Raw genomic sequence first — 22,230 nt, forward strand, 5'->3', positions numbered from 1 at the left:
GCGGATGATATTGCTATACTGGGGCTCATCTCTGATGATGATGAGTCAAAGTATAGGTTGGAAGTATCCAAATTGGAGTCATGGAGCAGTGTAAATTGTTTGATCCTAAACGTGAGCAAGACAAAAGAAATGATTGTGGATTTTAGGAAATCACACAAGACTACATATTGCCCATTGGTTTTGAATGGTCAACAGGTGGAGACTGTTGATGCCTTTAAATTTCTGGGTGTAAATATATCTAAAGATCTTACATGGAGCACTCATATTAATATTATCGTTAAAAAGGCCCACCAGCGTATGTTTTTTCTGTTGGGACCCGCGGCGTCAGCTTCTCAGACGCTCCGTCGGGTCCCAGAGTATGCGTCCCGACTGTTGCTAAGCAGCCGGGACGTCAGCATACTTCCGGGCCCGAACTTCCGGCTGCGGTCGCCAGGCAACCGTGACGCAGTCCGGCTCCCGTCCCCCCACTGCCGCAGCGGTTGCCTAGGCAACGGGGACGCCAGGCAGCCGCCGGCAGGCGGGAAATAGCGGCACACATGGGGGATAATTAATCAGGAGGGCGGTCTCGCAGCAGACGATTGGTCCAGGCCCCTTTATAGACCTTTTCCTGACCTCAGACCGACGCCGGTTATAGTGAGTCTTCCTGATCTTCCAGTCTGTCTTGCTGAGTTGTGTCTGGCCTCTTGTGGATCCTCGATCTGCTGCACCGTCCTTATCCTGAGACACCTGCTGCTTCTGTCCTGAGAACCTGTTACCATCTCGAGTGTTCCATACCGGCGAAGGTAGCTGTGGTGCCGTGGTCCTTGTGGGTCCTATGCGAGACACCCGTCTCACCGTGAGTCCCGGTGGGACGCCCCCCTGGGGTCCTCCCCAATATATCCTTTTACTCCTGTACGTCAGTGAGATATTATAATTATTGGTACCACCTATTTAGCATTGTTGCTATTCTCTATTGGGTTAGTCATCTAGGCCCTGTTGTCATTTGGTATTATTGTTAGACCTATACGCATTGTTGCGTCCACCTGTACTCCCCATAGTCAGGTCATTTGTGGATTACCACTGTGTCACCATCTTCCTGTGTCAACTACTCCTCAGTGGCTCTGGGGTTCCCCGCCATTGTTTGGTCTAGCTAGTTTATCCCCTTGTCCTCTTCTGGCCTCGGCGGACGTGTTGTCCCTACATAAGACCTGCCTGTAGCGGAGTGGGGCGGACTTAATTCGCCCTTCAGCCGAGACGGGCCCAGGTGAAGCCTAGCACTGCACACGTCCGTCGATTCCAGCCAGAGGCAACGGAGTTAGGGTTGGCGGGGATACCCCCAGTTCCTAACATTTTCTCAGGAAACTGCGCTTGGCTAGCATGAGTGAGGGAACTTTGGTGAACTTTTACTCATGTGTGATCGAGAGTATCCTCACCTACGGTGTTGTGGCATGGTTTGGCCCCTGTTCGGCAACTGACCGTAAGTCTTTACAGAGGGTAGTGTCAACTGCAGGTAAAACGATTGGAGTTGTCTTACCAAGTTTACAAGACATTTTTAAAAAGCGACTTGTCTCTAAGACTAATAGTATTCTGAGGGATTCCACCCATCCAAATAGTGACCTTTTCTCCTTACTTCCTTCAAATAGGCGATACCGCTCAGTTTTATGTAAAACTAAACGTTATAGGGAGAGTTTTTTTCCAGTAGCAATTCGCACTTTAAATATTTTAAATGCCTAGGGTTATTCACGATATTTGCACAATCCTGTAGTTATATGTACCTCTTTTAATGTTTCTGTATCTATATTGTTTACAATTTATTTTCGTTTAATGTTCATTGTTGGACGTTTTATGATAAATAAAGATTCTATTCTATTCTGTAATCACTGTTACTACAGTATGTTCCTGTCAGTATACTTTTATTGACACCCAGGATTATTTTAATTACCAGTCTCTTATATCTGGGTAGCACATTTTGTTGTGCCTTACAATTGGGGACAGTGATAAAGCAAAGGGAGTAGCTATAGTCATCAAGGTAGGATGTCATTATACATACCCTCCAACAAGGCCCATTCCATTATGTACAAAATGATCTGTTTCTGGACTTCCCTCCCAGTGGCAGTTACAGAGGTGGGGCTGCAGCACAGTCCAATATTCAAAAAGGGGAGCCACACAGACTGCAACTCCAAACATCACTGTCCTGGACTCACTGGCAGTTGATGTGACCCCCCTCTTTGAATTTTGGTCTGTGCTGAAGTCCCACCTCTGTAACTGCCACTGGCAGGGAAGTCCAGGAACAGAGCATTTTTGTGTACCTAATGGAATGGGCCCTGTTGGAGGGTATGCATTAAACAAGAGGGCATGACCTCAGGGTGTAGGGGCGTGATCAGTGGCACCAAGAGGCGGATAGCGGGTACTCTTTATCCAGACCCTGGCATATTGGAGGGTCCCGCTGCCCCCTCGCCCACTTTTATAGACACTGCTGCAGCCGACTCTCTCCCCAGTACCAGCAAACACCCTGCTGTGTGCTGCACTGGGGAGAGAGGCAGCTGAGAAGCAACAATGGATGCAGGGTGTGCAGTGTGGGCCCGGTCTGGAGCGAAGGGCCCGTGTACATTTTGCACCCGTTATAGATGCAGCACTGGAGTAGTGTTCTTCTAATGAGACAGATGTACAGTACAGTATCAAACCTTCTAGGAAGAACATGAGGGGAAGTTGCCCTTAGCAACCAGAGTCTACCAATCATTGTATTTAATGTACTAGATACATTAGGAGAACTGTACTGTAGAAGCAGATGGTTGCTATGTGCAACTTCTCCAGCATTTTTTGTTGCAGGTTTCAAACATTTCCCCCAATAGAACAAACGTAAATTTTGAATCCAAAAGAATGAAAATAAATAAATGTTTTCTAGTAAAAGCAGATTATTGGGCCTTGGCAACAGAATGGGGGATTCTGGGGATTACTTCTCCCTCCCTCGACTGTTACAGGAGAGCAGAAGTTACTGCTCGTTATGTCAGCATTGCTCCCAGATGTATTTTGCACATGTGATAATATAGTGACCCTCCTCCTCCTCCTCCTCCTTTAGCTGTATTTACAACCATATTGTTGTGCACTTTCTGTGTGGATTGGAGAGAGACTACTCTAGGTAAGGAGGAAAACACAGAGATATTATTATTCCAGATTGGCGAGGCTTTTATCTACTTCCTGTCGGGGGATCCAAAAACCAATTGTATAAATGTTTTCACTAAACATAATGGTACGAATCTAGGCAGCTGCATACACTATTCACAGTAGGCCTGATTTCACCCGATTCCGGCAGATCTGGCTGAGAAATCGTGTGAAATCATCCCAAATCGCAGGTGTATGACATGCGCAGTCCCATGTGCAAGAAACCAGAGGTCAGACGTGCTGCACGTCCAGCCATTTGAGTAAGACCCCCTCCCGTAGGCAGGGAGGGGGGGTGGTATGCGACACATTACATGTGGAAGGACAGCATGGAATGTATCTAGGAGTATCGGATACAAATTCTCCCCTCAGAGAAGTTGCATAGAGTATGGGGGCCTTAAAATCTATAATTGCATTAGTCCGCTAGGCCACACCCCCATTTTCGCTGCTGCGGGTGCATGTCCATGCCTCCAGCCTCTTTGTCTCCCTGAGTAGATACTGTGTGCATGCGCTCAGCAGAGCAGTAACGGCCAGGAAGGACTCCCAACTGCCTTCCTTACCGCAGGACACTGCCGGCCGTGAGTGGGATGCAGGACAGTCCCCAAAAAACAGGACTGTGCCACAAAAATTGGAACAGTTGGGAGGTATGCCGTAGTCTGTTTGGTGGCTCCACTCCTTATTTCCCTCGTGCCGGCCATGCCTACTCCATAGCGATGTGTTGTGTGTTATTGTCATTTACTACCTTTGTGTATCCACACTTACAGTAGGCCCTTATTCTGGTTCACTCGTAAAGGCAATTTCCTTCTCAAATGTACAAAACCATGTGCACTGCAGGGGGGGGGGGGGGGGGGGTCAGATATAACACGTGCAGAGAGAATTAGAGGTATTTTGTTTCTGTGCAGGGTAAATACTGGCTGCTTTGTTTTTGCACTGCAATATAGATCTCACTGCAGTAAAACCCCACCCAAATCTAATTCTCTCTGCACAAGTTACATCTACCCCACCTGCAGTGCACATGGTTTTGTTCGTGGAATTATTGTCTACTCCTTGGCTCTACCTTGTTAACTTAACAGTGTCCCATTGTGCTAAAAGCTTTACCAGCCCTCATGGTGCCCATACTCGGGGCAATTTGCTCTGCGTGTATGGAGCTAGATTGCACCGTGTTCAAAACACATGCGATGCGCTACAGCAGCGTGCGTTTTGATGCGATCTAGTTGAAAAAGTCAGTGCTGCACATTCTATTTGTGCTGTGCAATGTGATGTGCGCAGGAGCGCGTATCGCATTGCACGGGCAAAAGGCACCGTGTATGGGCACTGAACGCTTGGGCACACATGCATATATTCAGTCACGTCTGTGTTTTTCTTGGTGCTTTCATTAAACAGACGGTTCCCATCCCCATATGCCGGCTTCCTATCAATCACCTTGCACAACAGCGATTAAGTCTGAATCGGGCCCCATGCCGGTGAAGGGGGTGCAGGTGGTCGATATCCCGACCTACCACAACTCCAGTGCCGCAATCCCAACATCACTGGAGATGCCAACGAGATGCCTACAGGAATATGCAGGAGGTCGGCTTATTACCCAATAACCAATGTGATTCATAACTTTAATGCGGAGACAAGGTATATAATTATATTGTATGCGAAATTCAGGGCGCATCTGAGCGCAGTTTGACAGCTGCACTCTAAAGAACGAAATGAGAAAAAAATATGATGTAACAAGATTTTATTAGATGATGATGACGGAGTACTGGAGGCAGCGCAGAGTATTTGAGGCAGCGCTGTTTGCTGCGGCATCCCGGAGTCGGCGCTAAGTCCTCGTCACATGCTGACGGCAAGGTGCGGCTACAAGTTCTGATTTACTCTGATTTACTCTGATTTCAAAGCAGGATCTTAATAGCTATCACATGACAGTTGTTGCCAATAAGATCCTGCTTTGAATACAGAGTAAATCGGAGTAAATCAGAGCCTGCACATCTCTAGTTAATGTGACCGCGGCCCATGATGAGGGAGGACACCTCTGTAGTGCGTCACACTGCGTCACCCCGATGCCTTGTGCCTCCTAGATGGTCTCTGATGTTGGTCATCTGTGAAAGCGGGATAACGAGGGCGTCCATAGGTAGAAATCCTCTCGTTAATTTTGCCAGGCATTCTAGGGCCTCCATCTTGCCTGTGGATCTGGCATACTGGCAGATGCTCGCCCTGTCCTTACTCGTCCTCAGACAAGTGTAGCAGCTTCTACTCAGCTCCACACCACAGATGAGGTATAGGGTGCAGAGCAGCAGCAGGCTGCGCTGTGCTGCCATGGTGTCCAGCAGCACAGAAGAGAGTAGTAATAAGTTACTGTAAACGCTTATAACACTGAGGTTATAATTATACCGGGGTTTGCTTCCTATTTAGTCGGCTTCCCAAACGGATATGAGTCTCCCTAGCCAGTGTGTTCTCCTCAAGTAGTAGAGCTTGTGTGATGTCATAAACAGTGATGTCACAATCTGTGATGTCACAATGGCTTTGTAACATGTCATGTTGTTACCAGCTAAATCATGCCTGCTGTAGGATAATCAGACCTTGGGGGAGACGCACTAAGCTTCAAAAGTGATAAAATGGAGAGTGATAAAACAGTCAGCCAATCAGCTCCTACCTGCCATGTCACAGACTGTGTTTGAAAAATGTCAGGCAGGAGATGACTGGTTGGCTGTTTATCACTCTCCATTTTATCATTTTTGAAGCTTAGTACATCTGGCCCCTTATTACTAATCTGAGGATATTTTCATTCAGTTATTTTGAGTAGTAATAAGTTACTGTAAACGCTTATAACACTGAGGTTATAATTATACCGGGGTTTGCTTCCTAGAAAAATTTACTCCGGGTCTGGATAATCCCCAATTCCTGCTTTGGAGGGAAAAGGACTTGTCGGCTATCAGGGATGTGTATGATCCGGGGGGCCACCTTCGACTTTTGCTGATCTGAAAGAGAAACATGACTCGTCACAAACACAGTTTTATATGTATCTACAAATCAGACATTTGTAGCCGTCTCTGCCATCTCTGCCGCCAGCTGGTCTGACAGGGGCGGAGACTGACCCAATTAATACTATTCTCTCATTGGCACACACGGGAGTATTTAGGCTACGTTATAATTATACGGTAGCATTGGTCACTTATGGGGAGAAAAAGTGGGGTAGTTCAATGGCGACCTGGAAGGCTGATGTTCCCTCACTTCTGGAATACCATGAAATCTTGAAACACTGCCAACAAACACTAAAACAGGGGTCTTCAACCCATGGCCCGCGGGCCACAAGTGGCCCACTGAGTTGTTTTGAGTGGCCCTCCACCTGCCGCCTCTCATTGCTGTGTAAAAAAATAAAAAAAACATTCCGCGCTAGTCCCCTTTGCATGTGGGACGCGGCAGAGGTGGATGTGCAGTGGCTGGGGTGGTCGGCACTGTGTGCGGACATGCGCATTGTGTATTTCCTGATACCGTGCACCTGTCCCCCCCTGCGCCCTTTCAGAGCGCAGTGACAGCCGCCGCCAGTCCTCTGATGAAGCTGTTGTTTCCTGAGACCTCTGCCAGGGACATGGAGCATCTTGTGACATTGCAGAAGATTCAGGCAAGTTTCTTAGGGAAGGGGGAAGCTGGCTAAATGCAGTGCTAACTTCGGGGGGCAGGCTGCAACGCGGTGCTGAGTATGGGGGGTGGGCTGGCTGCAATGCTTTGCTGACTATGGGGGGGGGGGGGGCGTGAGCTGGCTGCAATGTTGTGCTGAACATGGGGGGGTGAATGGGCTGCAATGCGGTGCTGACTATGAGGGGGGGCTACCTGGCTGTGTGGTGCTGACTATGGGAGGGCTGGCAGGCTGTGCAATGTGGTGCTGACTATGGGGGGCAATACTGGGGCACTTTGTGAGGGACACTACTGGTGGCATTTTGTGAGGGACACTACTGGTGGCATTTTGTGAGGGACACTACTGGTGGCATTTTGTGAGGGACACTACTGGTGGCATTTTATAAGAGGCACTGCTGGGGGCATAATATGTATAAGCAGGAGTATTGGGGGCATTATAGTGCAAGGTGCAATGGGCATCATGGTGTGTGGCATAATGTGTAATGGGCATTATGGTGTGTGGCACAATGTGTAATGGACATTACAGATAAACCGTGTATATTAATTTAAGTAGCCTGTCATTGTTTGGGCTTGATTTGTGAGGCGAGCTAGGTCACTGTGTGGACCTTAATGTTTATATGTCACTGTGTGGCATTTAGTCAGCCAACTTAAGCGTGGAAGGACAACAACTATTCCTGCTGTAACCAATGTCTGGTCATGCAGGTTGCAAAAGTGAGATGTCAGGTAATGGTTTTCCTGCTAGTTCACACTCGTATAATTAGACCACGCCCCTTATAATTAGGCCACACCCATTTTTGGGAGCGCGTCTACACCGCGTGCAATTTCATCAATATAATATTATGTATGGGGAGCTGAATTTTTTTCTATTCACACTGGGACCCTAATTGTCTAGAAATAGTCCTGGTGCTGACTATATATTGGGGATGGGGTTTATGTATATGGGCAGCTGTGCCAACTATGTATGCAGGGGCTGTGCTATCTATAAAGGGCTGTGCTTTATGGGGGCTGCGATGTCTATCTATGAAGGACTGTGCTAATTACCACAGTAGAGATTAGTGGCCCTCAGGCTTCATTGAATTTTTTAATGTGGCCCACACTGTCGTAAAGGTTGAAGACCCCTGCACTAAAATATCTGCACTCTGCCTCCCTTCAAGAGGTACATTTGAAAATATTGTACAGAGCATATGTGGCCCCCGCACAGACGGTTATTTTGTAGACCACACTTAGGTCGACAGGGGGGAAGGTCGACATGGGTCAAGGTCGACAGGTGTTTACGTCGACATGGGACAAGGTCGACATGGGTTTAGGTCAACAGTCCTTAGGTCGACATGGGTTTTTCACTGTTTTTTCCGCCGACAGGCGGTATTTCAATTACAATCCTCTAGGGTGTGGTGGGATAATAAGATAGCATGCCGAGCTCAGCGAGGCACCTGTGTCCATGTCGACTGTGTCGACATTCGGGTAAAAAAAACCTGAAAAACCCATGTCGACCTAACGACTGTCGACCTAAACCCATGTCGACCTTGTCCCATGTCGACCTACAACCCTGTCGACCTCCCCCCCTGTCAACCCAATGTGGTCGACCTAATGACAGTCGACCTAAATGTGGTCTAGGAAATGATCCACACCCTCTGACTCCTGTGTCAAATGTGGCCAGAGAAAAGCTACATTTTTCCATAACCTTTGAGAGTGTGGCAAAGATAGTAACGTTCTGGAACAAACTTATTGCCTTTATCAATAAAATATTTAAATTAAAGGTGACTAGGAACTCCAAGGTGTGATTATTACTTGTGACGGGTGAGTGGGATTGGAACGGTTGGAAAAAGACTCTCCTACCAGTTATGACAGTAATTCTGCGAATAGCGAGAAAATTGAACATGAAATATTGGATCAAACTTCAGCCCCCACCATATTAGAAACCAAACGTATACTACTCAATACTTTTTTTTTTTTTTCAATTAAGTTTTTATTGAAGTTTTAGTTGGACCACAAAACATGTAGAAAAACAATACAGACATACATAGGGAAAACAAACTAAGATACATATGAATAATAAAATAAAATACAATACAATATAACAAGAAAATAAAAAATAAAAAATAAGGTAGGTGTGCATAACTCACATGCAAAATATGTCAGGTAAATCAGGTTAAAGCAATACATCGCTGTATCTAATGGTGATCAGGTCAGAAGCTGCCGAGTGAAGCCCCAAAAAGTCGGACTTGTGGTACTGCCAAGCTGCTAGACTAGTTCAGCACTGAAAAATCTGAATAAGTGCTGCGTCCGCTTGAGTGACCTTGCTGTTCCCTGTATTCGGTCCACCTGAACCATTTAATGTGAATGGAAGACGCCTTAGGGGAATAAGCTACGTCTGAGGTTTCGAATAGGAAATGCTTATGTATTTTGTTTTCAATCATTTGTATACTAGGGAGATCTGAGGACTTCCAAAGTTGGGCTATAGAGGCCTTAGCCGCTATCAAAATGTGGCCAAGGACGTATCTGTCGCCAGCTGGCAACACCCCTGGGTAGTAGTGAAAGAGTGCGACTAGGGGGTTCATAGGGATGGATTGGTTGAGTACTTTAGCTATCAGAAGGAAAATTTCTCTCCATAAGGAGCTTAGGGCCGGACAGGACCAAAAGATGTGTAAAATGTTCCCCTCCCCCCCACATTGCCTCCAGCATAGAGAGGAGACAGTCAGTCTGGGTGTAAGGTAAGCTCTGTGGACCAGCTTGAAATACATCTCCGAGTGATTTGCACACTTTGACACTTTGAAACAGGTGCGGAAAATGGATCTCCACACCTCTTCAGAAAAAGTGTTTGGCAGATCTGCCTCCCACTGATGCTGAGAAGGGAACCTCTTGTTTGAACCTATAGAAATCATGTGTCTATACCAGCGAGAAATACCTCCCTTTGCGGTTGTAGAATCGAAGAATGACATCAAGACCTTAGGAACACAGAGCTTAGCCGGGGCTTTCGGCAGGAAATTACCAAGCCAATGTCTTATTTGTAGGTATTTGTAGAAGTCACGTTTCGAGACTTGGTATTGCTGTTGAAGTTGAGAAAAGGGCACTACCCTCCCATCCAAGAGGAAGTCTTGTATCGCCAATAGACCTAAGGGGACCCAGGAATCTACACTTAAGTCGGGAATTAGGGCCGCTAGGGACGTTAACGATAATTGTGGGGAGGGTAAGCAGATGTCTGTGTCAGTCGCAACTAGCCTATGCCATACCGAGATAGTTGTGCGGACCGCTCTACATGAATAGATCTGAGGTATGGTAACAGCTGTTGGTAATCTCAATAAATCCGGTAGGCGAAGGGGGAACACTATAGCTTGTTCAATCGCAACCCAGGGTTTGTTGCCATCTGTCGTATACCAATCTCTAGATTGGCTCAGGATACATGCTGAGTGGTATTTCTCTAAATCAGGGTATGCTACTCCCCCTTGTCTTTAGCGAGAGCCAGTGTGGTTTTCGCTATTTTGGGCCTAGCCCCCTTCCAAATATAAGCGGTCAGCAACTTATTAAACTTGTTGCAAATAAGAGGTGGGAAAGGTCGAGGGATTGTACGAAAGATGTACATCAGCTTGGGCAGAAGTACCATTTTCGCTGCAGCGATACGTCCTACCCAAGATACTTCCTGCATCATCCAGTCTTTAGTGAGGGTATCGAAAGCACGTAGCAAAGGATCATAGTTAGCATCTAGGATATCGCAGTCCCTAGCCAAATTGATACCTAGGTATTTAATCGACTTAGCTTTCCAAGCGTATTTATATTCTGCTTTTAAGCTTGCTAGCATATTATCTGGCAAGTCTAGTGGGAGAGCCTCTGTTTTAGTGGTGTTTAGCTTGTAGTACGAAATCTTAGAGTAAGCCTCCAGAATCTTATGTAAATGGGGAAGAGAAGATGCCGGCTCTGTAATACATAGCAGGACATCATCTGCAAATAAGCTGATCTTGTGTGTGGTACCCCCAATAGCCGGTCCCCGGATGCGCTCCTGAGAGCGAATAGACTCAGCTAGAGGCTCAATTGCCAATGCGAAAATCAACGGGGAAAGCGGGCAACCTTGGCGAGTGCCGTTTGTGATGTTAAAGTGTGAAGAAAAACACCCATTCGTAAACACCCTTGCGCCTGGGGCTGAGTATAGGGCCAAGATGGAGCTAAGCATCCTTCCGCAGAAGCCAAAGCGTTGTAGGGTGGAGCACAAGTATACCCAGTGCAGTCTGTCGAATGCTTTTTCAGCATCAAGCGACAGGACCAGGAGGGGATGTCTATGAGTCTGGCAGTATTCTATAATGTCAATAATTCTACGCGTATTATCCGACGCTTGCCTGCCCAATACGAAGCCTACTTGGTCGGGATTAATTAATTTAGGTAATAGGGGGGATATTCTATTGGCTATCATCTTGGCATATAGTTTAATATCAACGTTAAGGAGGGCAATGGGACGATAGTTTTGTACATTGGTAGTAGGTTTACCTGGTTTAGGGATAGTAATTATGCGGGCCTCGAGCATTTCTTTGGGGAAAGCAGTGGTTGAGGAAGCTTCATTAAAAACCGAGACTAATGTAGGGGCCACCTTAGCTTTAAAGGTCCTATAAAAATTGGAAGGGTAACCGTCTGGGCCTGGGGCCTTATCCAGCGGCATGGAGTCTATAGCTGCCTCCACTTCACCTAGCGACCAAGGTGTGTTAAGAAGATCGCAGGCAGCCGAGTCCAAAGAGGGAAGGGATTGGTTTTGCAGGAACTCATTAATGTCGGACAGAGAGGGTTGGGGCGTGTTGGGGTCATTTTTTAAGTTATAGAGTTGTGCGTAGTACTCAGCAAAAGCTTCTGCTATTTCTGTGGGATCTGTAACTTTGGCTCCTCTAGAAGTGTGTATGGCCTGGATGCGTTCATTCGCTCTGCGGCCTCGAAGTTTGCGCGCTAGGAGACGGCCCGCTCTATTCCCAAGCAGATAGTATTTTTGATTGAGCCGGTGCAAGTTGCGCTGTACTTCAGCAAGAGAAAAGGAGTTAACCTTGTCTCTGGCGGCTAGCAGTTTGTTATATACAGCTTTATTTGAGGGATCAGCCTTATGGGCAGTTTCCAAATTGGTTGCCTCAAGTTCTGCATCAGCACACCGCTCTTTGTATTGTCTTTTGAGCCTAGCTGCTATTTGTATCGCTGAGCCTCGCAGGACGGCCTTCAAGGCACACCAGTGTAGAAAAATAGACGTGTCTTCCATGCGATTGGTGTCTACATAAAGGTCTAGGGAAGTTTGAATAGCTTTTTGGGCCTCCGGCTGAGCCAGCAGAAAGGCACTCAACCTCCAAGGGCCCGGAGTGACCCTACGCTCAGCTACATCCCAGAGGATCGCCAAAGGGGAGTGATCTGACCAGGTAATTGGTAGGATATCAGCTTTACGGACTGTGGGCAGGGTCCATTTATCAACCAGGGCCAAATCTATGCGTGAGTATGAGCGATGTACATGTGAATAGAATGTGTAGTCCCTCTCAGAGGGGTGTTTTGCTCTCCACAAATCAAAGAGATCATACTCTGCTAGAACCTTACGGAAGCTAGCCGAGCAATCTCGCTGTCTGATATAGCTAGAGGAGTGGAGTGATTTCGACTTATCTAGGGTGGGGTCGAGAACTATATTGAAGTCCCCCAGAATAAGGAGGGCCCCTTTTGCTCTTTTCTGTAGGGCACAAAGGAACTTCCTGCAGAAGGAGACCTGCTTAGTATTAGGGGCGTAGCAGGAGGCCAAAGTCACTTCAACATTGTCCAAGTGACCCGTCAGTATCAGAAATCTCCCATCAGGGTCTGCGTATTGGGAGGACAGAACAAAAGGACAATGACGAGCTATGAGGAGAGCCACTCCAGCTTTTTTGTTTGGCCCATTGGCAGTAAAGCAATGTGGGTATCTATGATCTGTAAAGAGGGGAGGGTTATTTTTTTGGAAGTGCGTCTCCTGCAGGGCGACTATCTGTGCTTTTATTTTGTGAAAATAGTTCAGTGCCAATTTTCGCTTCTGGGGGGAGTTCAACCCCTTAACATTTAAAGAAACTACTTTAACCATAATCTAGGACAAAAGGGCGAGTAGTATAGGGCATGTTGAAGCGAGGGTAGTAGTAACCTGACATATGAGTGGTGATTAAATATATGAACACAAATAAGGACATAAAATACATAAATAGATACAAGACAAAACAAAAAGGGGATAGAAGATCCCACTTGGGATCTAAACCAGCCTGCACTAACAGGCGGCTGGGTGTAATGAAAGTGTGGGGGTAGTGGCCAATCTCCCACCTCCCATATGTAGGGGGGAAAAAAGGAGTCCCCTTCAAACAAGGCAAGCTAACCTTAAACAACCTACTAGAATTTTAGGTTCAACTATGTTAACGTAAAGGTGAGCTTATATTAATCTACGGAATTAGCATGTATAAGTGTAACATTCCCATATAAGAGGGCAGAAACTAAGACCCATATGGTAATTATAAAGAAGAAACATTGTAGATAAGTTAGTAGGGACATTTTACAGAACCAGTGTATATATAGCCAAAGCCCCAACTAACTTATGCAGGTCTATCCAGTAACCAAAGCTGCGCGCTAACATGGAACAAACCAACTGTCCAAAGTCTGAATGTTGGGCTATTAGCTTATATCAGCAGCAGGCCCCCTGGATAGAATGCAACTGGTAGCACGGAATAGAGGGCACATTCGTTACCCAACCAGTCCTCACCCCACTGCAGACCAGTCCTGCTGAAGTCGGCGAGGGGAAGGAGGTCCGGGCACGGGTTTGGAAACGCTCCATGATGCCATAAGCCTCAGGCCCTCCTCTGGGTTTAGAATGACGACTGTAGAGCCTTCTCGTGAAACCAGCAGCTTTGTAGGGAAGCCCCACCGATACGGGATATCCGCCTTTCTAAGAGCTGAGGTGATTGGGTGGAAGGAGCGTCGTTTCAGTAACGTGGCTGCCGATAGATCCCCAAAAAGTTGGAGTTCACCCAGCAGGTCAGACGATGCGGCAGATGGTCTTGCTGCTTTCAGTAAGGCTTCCTTGACATGGAAGTAATGCATTTTCATAAGCACATCTCTAGGGGCATTCTCGGGGGCGGATCTAGCTTTAGGCAGTCTATGTATTCTGTCTATAAGAAGATCCGCTGATGAGGCTTGGGGTAGGAGTTTCCTGAATAGATTCATGGTGTAATCATGCAGGCTACTATTAGAGATATTTTCCGGGATGCCCCTCAGCTTAAGATTAGATCTTCGGGACCTGTCCTCTAAATCAGCAACTTTGTCCCGTAGTAATTTGACTTCTGCTTCAAGGGCATCATGTGAGTCGATTAACCCATTGTGAGAGCTAACAACCTCCTCCATCTTGGTCTCAAGGTGGTCGGTGCGACCACCCAGTTCATCTACCGCACGTTGGCAGTTTTGCACCGCAGCCCGAATTTCCGCCGTGACTTCATTCTTGAATTCTTTAAAAAGGAGTTTCAAGGTACCAACTGTGAGGGCGTCCGAGTCTCCCACTGGATCAGACGGTAGAGTAACAGCTGTAACAGGGGAAGACGCAGACAGTGTGTGTGTGTCCGGTGGGTCAGACACGGCGGTAGGTTTATCTGTGCTCTTGGGGCGAGACGTGTGGGGTGAAGCCTTAAAGAACGGAATCTGGGAAATAGACTGGGGTGGTTTGCTGCGTTTGGGAGGCATAGTGAGGAGCCCAGATGAGGTGCAGGTTGAAATATTACACGGGGTAGAGGTACGGATCCACCAAGCTAGTTACATGCAAGTCATTCCGTAGTAACCATGGGAGGTAGGAGAAACAGGGAATTAATCGGTCATAGTGGTGAGTCCGATCACATTCCGTGACCCATTAGGCATATCTGTCTGACGCAAGTTAGTGTACTGACACAGTTGGCCACAGGGTGGAGCTCCTACTGATAGACTGCTGGTGTGCCGGTCAGAGAACAGGAATAGTGGGCACTTCTTGTACCGAGAGTCCACAGAGCTTGTGTAATATTATTATATGAATTGACCGACAGTGCAGGTGGGCTCAGAGGCACCTTTTGTTAAGCACCCCAGCACCTCCAGATAAGGCTATATGTGTGGCACCAGGGGGGCATACAATGCTACAGGGGTGATGCCAGCCAGGAGAGGGGTTTGTGGCTGAGTGCAGGATATCACACTATTCTAAATAGGCTCCAGAGATGAGGGTGGACGGCAGCATGCAGGCTCCCTCGCCTATGGGCTGTGCAGGGTCACAGTGCAGCAGAGGCAAGATGGCCACCACTGCAGTATCAGAAGGGAGCTCAGGGATGGCGTCCCAGGCTCCAGGGGCAGCCCTCCCCCCGCGCCCCCCTCGTTTTTAGGGGTATTAGCTGTGCACTTCCACCCTCACAGCCCCAGGATAGCTTAAGAGCCGCCGGCCGTTTCCAAGATGGCCGCCGCGACCAGGGAGAGAGAGGAGGTCCCGCAGCTCCCGGCCTGCTACAGACCGTCGGGTGCTCTCTGGCAGGTGAGGCCTGCTTGCGTTGGTAGGGGAGGTCTCTGCTTACCTCCCAGCGCTGCTCGGATCCCTTTTCGCTGCCGTTTTCCACCGCCGGCGGGTCCTGGAGCTCAGCTTCTGGGCGCGATCTGAAATTTAGGCCGCGGCTTCGCTCGAGGCACTAGGCCACAACCCGCAGGGCAGGATATAGAAACGGGAGTAATGAGATTCTACAAAAAATGGGTCCGGTATATATAGACTCTACCTAGCAAGACCCAGACGCAAATCCAACACCTATATGAGAATACGTCATGATATTTCATACTACAATTAAGTACTACATAATGATTAAATATGCCTATATCTGCCTTCGCTTAAGATTATATATCCGTCCCACACTGAGCTATATTCAACAATCGACTCAATTCTTGAATGTAAATATAGGCATCTTACCACCCTCTCCCTTATGTTTCTTCCCTTTTGTCTTGTCTTGTTTGTGTAGGTTCCGCTTAAGCATATTACTCCGTTGTTTGAGTAATAAAAAGTTAAATAGTGTTATTTTGTCTTTTATAAACCTTGAGGAGATATCTCATCGAAATCTTTAGTTTATGTTCATGGAATTTTGTTTACATGTCAGGAAGTCATGTCAGTTTAACTTGCACGGTGCAATTTGTCTGACAGGGAAAATAATGTCTCCTTGAAATTTTTTTTTTACAACCTATGCAATAAAATGTGTAATAAAAAAAATAACTTGTAGAACATTCCCCTTAATACATACATGCTGACTTTTTAAAACTCCTCTCCGGGAGAAGCCCGGAGAGGAGTGAAAGGGGGTGGGTAGAGGCTTCATTTTGGGGGCCGGGCGAGGCAAGCCCCGCCCCCATGACAGGCAGCCGCATCAATTTGCGGGTCTGTGGATGGGGGAGGGGCTAAAATGCCGCGAAATGACGCGGTTCTCATCATTTTAGCCCCGCCCCCTCCCCACGGACCCGCGAAATTCAGAGTTTTATACCACGAGGAAAGGGAAGCAGGGGCTGTGGCAAAAATGCGGGAGACTTGCCCACCTTCCTAGGGGGCCGGGAGGGGGACCCAATTTGTGGGAACCTCCCGGCCATTCCGGGAGGGTAGGCAAATATGCCTTAATATGGCTGCATAGTCACCAACTGTCTGTAATCACTGTTACTACAGTATGTTCCTGTCAGTATACTTTTATTGACACCCAGGATTATTTTAATTACCAGTCTCTTATATCGGGGTAGCACATTTTGTTGTGCCTCACAAATGGGGACAGTGATAAAGCAAAGGGAGTAGTTATAGTCATCAAGGTAGGATGTCATTATACATACCCTCCAACAAGGCCCATTCCATTATGTACAAAATGATCTGTTTCTGGACTTCCCTCCCAGTGGCAGTTGCAGAGGTGAGGCTGCAGCACAGTCCAATATTCAAAAAGGGGAGCCACACCTACTACCACTCCAAACATCACTGTCCTGGACTCACTGGCAGTTGATGTGACCCCCCTCTTTGAATTTTGGTCTGTGCTGAAGTCCCACCTCTGTAATTGCCACTGGTAGGGAAGTCCAGGAACAGAGCATTTTTGTGTACCTAATGGAATGGGTCCTGTTGGAGGGTATGCATTAAACAAGAGGGCATGACCTCAGGGTGTAGGGGCGTGACCAGTGGCACCAAGAGGCGGATAGCGGGTACTCTTTATCCAGACCCTGGCATATTGGAGGGTCCCGCTGCCCCCTCGCCCACTTTTATAGACACTGCTGCAGCCGACTCTCTCCCCAATAGCGGCAAACACCCTGCTGTGTGCTGCACTGGGGAGAGAGGCAGCTGAGAAGCAACAATGGATGCAGGGTGTGCAGTGTGGGCCCCGTCTGGAGCGAAGGGCCTGTGTACATTTTGCACCCGTTATAGATGCAGCACTGGAGTAGTGTTCTTCTAATGAGACAGATGTACAGTACAGTATCAAACCTTCTAGGAAGAACATGAGGGGAAGTTGCCCTTAGCAACCAGAGTCTACCAATCATTGTATTTAATGTACTAGATACATTAGGAGAACTGTGCTGTAGAAGCGGATGGGTTGCTATGTGCAACTTCTCCAGCATTTTTTGTTGCAGGTTTCAAACGTTTCCCCCAATAGAACAAACGTAAATTTTGAATCCAAAAGAATGAAAATAAATAAATGTTTTCTAGTAAAAGCAGATTATTGGGCCTTGGCAACAGAATGGGGGATTCTGGGGATTACTTCTCCCTCCCCCCGACTGTTACAGGAGAGCAGAAGTTACTGCTCGTTATGTCAGCATTGCTCCCAGATGTATTTTGCACATGTGATAATATAGTGACCCTCCTCCTCCTCCTCCTCCTTTAGCTGTATTTACGACCATATTGTTGTGCACTTTCTGTATGGATTGGAGAGAGACTACTCTAGGTAAGGAGGGAAACACAGAGATATTATTATTCCAGATTGGCGAGGCTTTTATCTACTTCCTGTCGGGGGATCCAAAAACCAATTGTATAAATGTTTTCACTAAACATAATGGTACGAATCTAGGCAGCTGCATACACTATTCACAGTAGGCCTGATTTCACCCGATTCTGGCAGATCTGGCTGAGAAATCGTGTGAAATCAGCCCAAATCGCAGGTGTATGACATGCGCATTCCCATGTGCAAGAAACCAGAGGTCAGACGTGCTGCACGTCCAGCCATTTGAGTAAGACCCCCTCCCGTAGGCAGGGAGGGGGGGTGGTATGCGACACATTACATGTGGAAGGACAGCATGGAATGTATCTAGGAGTATCGGATACAAATTCTCCCCTTAGAGAAGTTGCATAGAGTATGGGGGCCTTAAAATCTATAATTGCATTAATCCGCTAGGCCACACCCCCATTTTCGCTGCTGCGGGTGCATGTCCATGCCTCCAGCCTCTTTGTCTCCCTGAGTAGATACTGTGTGCATGCGCTCAGCAGAGCAGTAACAGCCAGGAAGGACTCCCAACTGCCTTCCTTACCGCAGGACACTGCCGGCCGTGAGTGGGATGCAGGACAGTCCCCAAAAAACAGGACTGTGCCACAAAAATTGGAACAGTTGGGAGGTATGCCGTAGTCTGTTTGGTGGCTCCACTCCTTATTTCCCTCGTGCAGGGCCGGTGCTAGGGTGTTGGGCGCCCTCCTGCAAACTATAAATTTGCGCCCTCCCTCCCATACCTTATAATAGAGACAGTGCGTGGTTGAGGCTCGCACGATAAAAAAAGGGGTATGTTCTCATATGGAGTGTTTTTACAAATTACGGCACACAGCAGGACAATCTTATTCAAATTACACTGCATGTAGTGTCACAGATTCACATCACACCACACACTAGTTTCCCTTACACACAGTAGTGCCCCTAATATATATAATGCCAACAGTAATAGTGCCTTTTACATATAATGCCCACAGTAATGCTGCTTATGCATAATGACCAGAGTAGTGTAGGTTACACATAGAGGGTTATTCTGGTTCACTCGCATAGGGAAATTCACTGTCTAATGGACAAAACCATTGTGCCTTGCAGGTGGGGCAGATGTAACATGTGCAGAGAGAGTTAGATTTGGGTGTTATATTGTTTCTGTGCAGGGTAAATGCTGGCTGCTTTATTTTTACACTGCAATAGATATCAGTTTGTCCATATTTGCCTTTGCGAGTAAACCACAAAAACTCCCATAATGTCCACAGAAGCACCCCCCTTACACAATGCATAGTTGCGCTGTCACAATGCCCAGAGTAGTGCCCCATACACATAATGCACAAAGTAGTGACACTTACACATAATGCCCATAGTGCCTCATACACATAATGCCAAGAGTAGCACACTTGTATAATGTACAGAGTAGTGCCCATATACAGAATGCCCAGAGTAGAGATGGATACACATAATGCCCAGATTAGTGCCCATACACATAACACCCCTGTGTCATGCTACAATTCAGTTTGTGCTGCACGACCAAGCAGTGAAGGGAGGGATCGCTAGGCACATATATACATACATGTAATTATGTATGTAATGTATGTACTGGATCGATATCCCAGGGATCGCCAGCAATGAGTAGTCTGGGGGGTGGGCTTAACAGTGCATAGATGTTTATGTTGATTCCCAGCTGCAGCGCCTGATGCTCTCAGCGCTGGTGATCCCTGGGGGATCGACCAAGCACATATATTACATACATCATGATACAGTAACATGTATGTACGTATATATGTACCTAGCTATCTCCCCCTCCACTGTTACTGAATTGTAGTGACCTACAGTTTCTTGCTTGAAAGACAATCTGAACAGGTACAGTAATGTCTGTATCAGCTTCATAAAATGACAACAGCATTGTGTAAAGGTACCTAGCAATTTACCCCTCCCTCTTTGTTGGGATACATTTTGTTTATTTTTGAGTACTATACCCATTACTGCCTCTGCTGCTCTCACCTCTCCATACATGTACTCCATACTTGCCTACTTTTGAAAACTAGTTTCAGGGAGATTTTGAATGCTCAAAAAATGCATTGTGCTGCTGAGAAGGTGTGTCATGCTCCGCCCAGCGTGTCTAACTTCACTTGTGGGCGTACCTATCGTCACTAAGGGGGGTGTCCTGCAGTTGCAGAAGAAAACTGTGGAACACTCTGGGCCTGGGTAAGATGTGGGTGTTGCTGACTGTAGCACTTCACTAAACATTTGAAAGAATTTTTTTTCTGCGTGTGTGTGTGTGTGTGTGTGTGTGTGTGTGTGTGTGTGAGAGAGAGGGAGCCAGGGGAGAGAGTGTGAGAGGGAGGGATAGAGTGTGAGACAGAGGGAGAGAGTGGATCTGAGGGAGAGAATGAGTGTGAGAGGGAGGGAGAAAGTCTTGAGAGAGGGAGTGTGTGAGGAAGTGCGAAATTAGGAGAGAGCGTGTGTCTCACATACACTCCCTCACTGCGTGTGTGAGAGAGAGGGGGGGAGCGAGTGTGTCGGTGTGAAAGAGGGAAACAGTGGGTGTGAGAAAGAGGGAGGAGAGTGTGAGCGGATTAGAAGAGAGTGTGTGTGAGAGTGTGGGTGTGAGATAGAGGGAGAGTATGAGAGGGTTAGAGGAGAGTGTGTGTGTGAGAGAGAGTGTGGGTGTGAGAGGGTTAGAGGAGAGTGTGTGTGAGAGAGAGAGAGAGAGAGAGTGTGGGTGTGAGATAGAGGGAAAGTGTGAGAGGGATAGAGGAGAGTGTGTGTGAGAGAGAGTGTGGGTGTGAGATAGAGGGAAAGTGTGAGAGGGATAGAGGAGAGTGTGTGTGAGAGAGAGAGTGTGGGTGTGAGATAGAGGGAAAGTGTGAGAGGGATAGAGGAGAGTGTGTGTGAGAGAGAGAGTGTGGGTGTGAGATAGAGGGAAAGTGTGAGAGGGTTACAGGAGAGTGTGTGTGAGAGAAAGAGGGAGGAACCTATACAGCTGCTGTATGCAGTAAGATGGCTGCTCACCTTGGAGGGACCAGTCTCACCCTGCACACACCAGTAACCATGGAGGATCCAGGAGAGCTGCGCTGCACCAATTTGAATTCTTCAGCTGATTTTCTTACACCTAAATAAAATTAGAAAGGTGGAACAGTTGGCAGAGCTGGCTTGAGGAGGGGAGCTCATGGGCACGGAACCCCCACTCTGAGAGGCCCCCACCTGTTGCTGCAGTTTGAGGAACTGCTACAGGCACAGTGCCAGAGTAAGGGTACGGCTTCCAGGCACGGCCTCCACTACTCCTAACTCTGCAGTGCCCGGCCTCTTTCTATCTGGCCGGGGCAGTGGGGACTCTGGAACATCCAGATGACCTATATTTGCGATGGCAATGGGTTAATCCATTAGAATTATGTGGCTTTCTGGGCAGCGGAAGACTCTGCATTCGCCTGGGAGTCTCTCCACAGGTTGCAAGAGAATCCCTCCCCCCATACTACAGCAAGTACACACTGCCATTACATAACACACATCCCCCTATATTACACCCCGTATACACACCACTTTGATAAATTACATACATCCGCCCCCATATTACATTCAATACTCACATTATTATATTACATTATACAAATCCCCCCAGCTAGTTAAGTACACGCATCAATGAATTACATTACACACAGTGCCCCCCACACACATTATATACAGCCCCAAGCACACACATCACTGTATTACATTACAGAGCCCCCCTCCCCCACACACATTATATACAGTCCCCAGTACACACATCACTGTATTACATTACAGAGCCCCCCTCCCACACACACATTATATACAGCCCCCAGCACACACATCAGAGTCCCCCCCTCCCCCACACACATTATATACAGACCCCAGCACACACATCACTGTATTACATTACAGAGCCATGCACACATAATATACAGCCCCAGCACACACACCACTGTATTATATTACACCCAATCACACAAATTATATACAGCCCCTGACTCCCCAGGACACACAGCACTCACCGCAGGGAGAAGAGCTGCAGAGTTGTTGCTGGCCTCAGAGCTCAGTCAGTGGTGGGCGGGGCTAGCTTCCAGGAAGTAGCAGACAGAGTCCTGACCCCAGGCCCAGGGCAGGCTGACAGCTCTCTGCCATAGTTGCCAAGTCAGCTTGAAACAAGCGGATTTGGGCTTGTTTTTTTCATGAGTTGCTTATTTTTTTTGCTGGTCGCTTGTTGCTTGTTTTTGGGCTTATAATTTTTTTAGTAGCTTGTTTTGGGCTTGTTTTATTTTGGGCTTGGTGGTGTTTTTCTCTGTAATTCAGTTATTAAGCACAGAGATAAGGGACAAACACATTTGAGAACTAGGCTTATAGAAAAGGTAATGACTCCCATTATCTATGTTGCTGCTTGTGTGTATTAATTAGGGCTAATCTTATTTTAACACTGATGCTTGTAGTAAGATTGTCCACACATGGTACAATTTAACGGGTGAGATGTGCGCTCCCGCGCACATTGCACAGCACAAAAAGTATGTGCTCACTCGATTGCATT

General features: G+C 47.3%; 1 long non-coding RNA gene across 1 annotated transcript; it reads right to left on the bottom strand.

Moving 5' to 3' along the window:
• Window positions 1-5,886: 5,886 nt before the first annotated feature.
• On the bottom strand, window positions 5,887-21,754 carry LOC146059295 (uncharacterized). The gene is made up of 3 exons (XR_014470212.1): window positions 21,704-21,754; window positions 20,706-20,805; window positions 5,887-6,104 (listed from the first exon to the last, which is right to left on the bottom strand). It is a non-coding gene; the product is annotated as an uncharacterized LOC146059295 (long non-coding RNA).
• Between the last annotated feature and the right edge of the window lie 476 nt (window positions 21,755-22,230).

The sequence above is a fragment of the Crinia signifera genome, chromosome 1, assembly GCF_055691185.1.
Source record: "Crinia signifera chromosome 1, ASM5569118v1, whole genome shotgun sequence".
In the NCBI taxonomy this organism is placed as follows: Eukaryota; Metazoa; Chordata; class Amphibia; order Anura; family Myobatrachidae; genus Crinia; species Crinia signifera.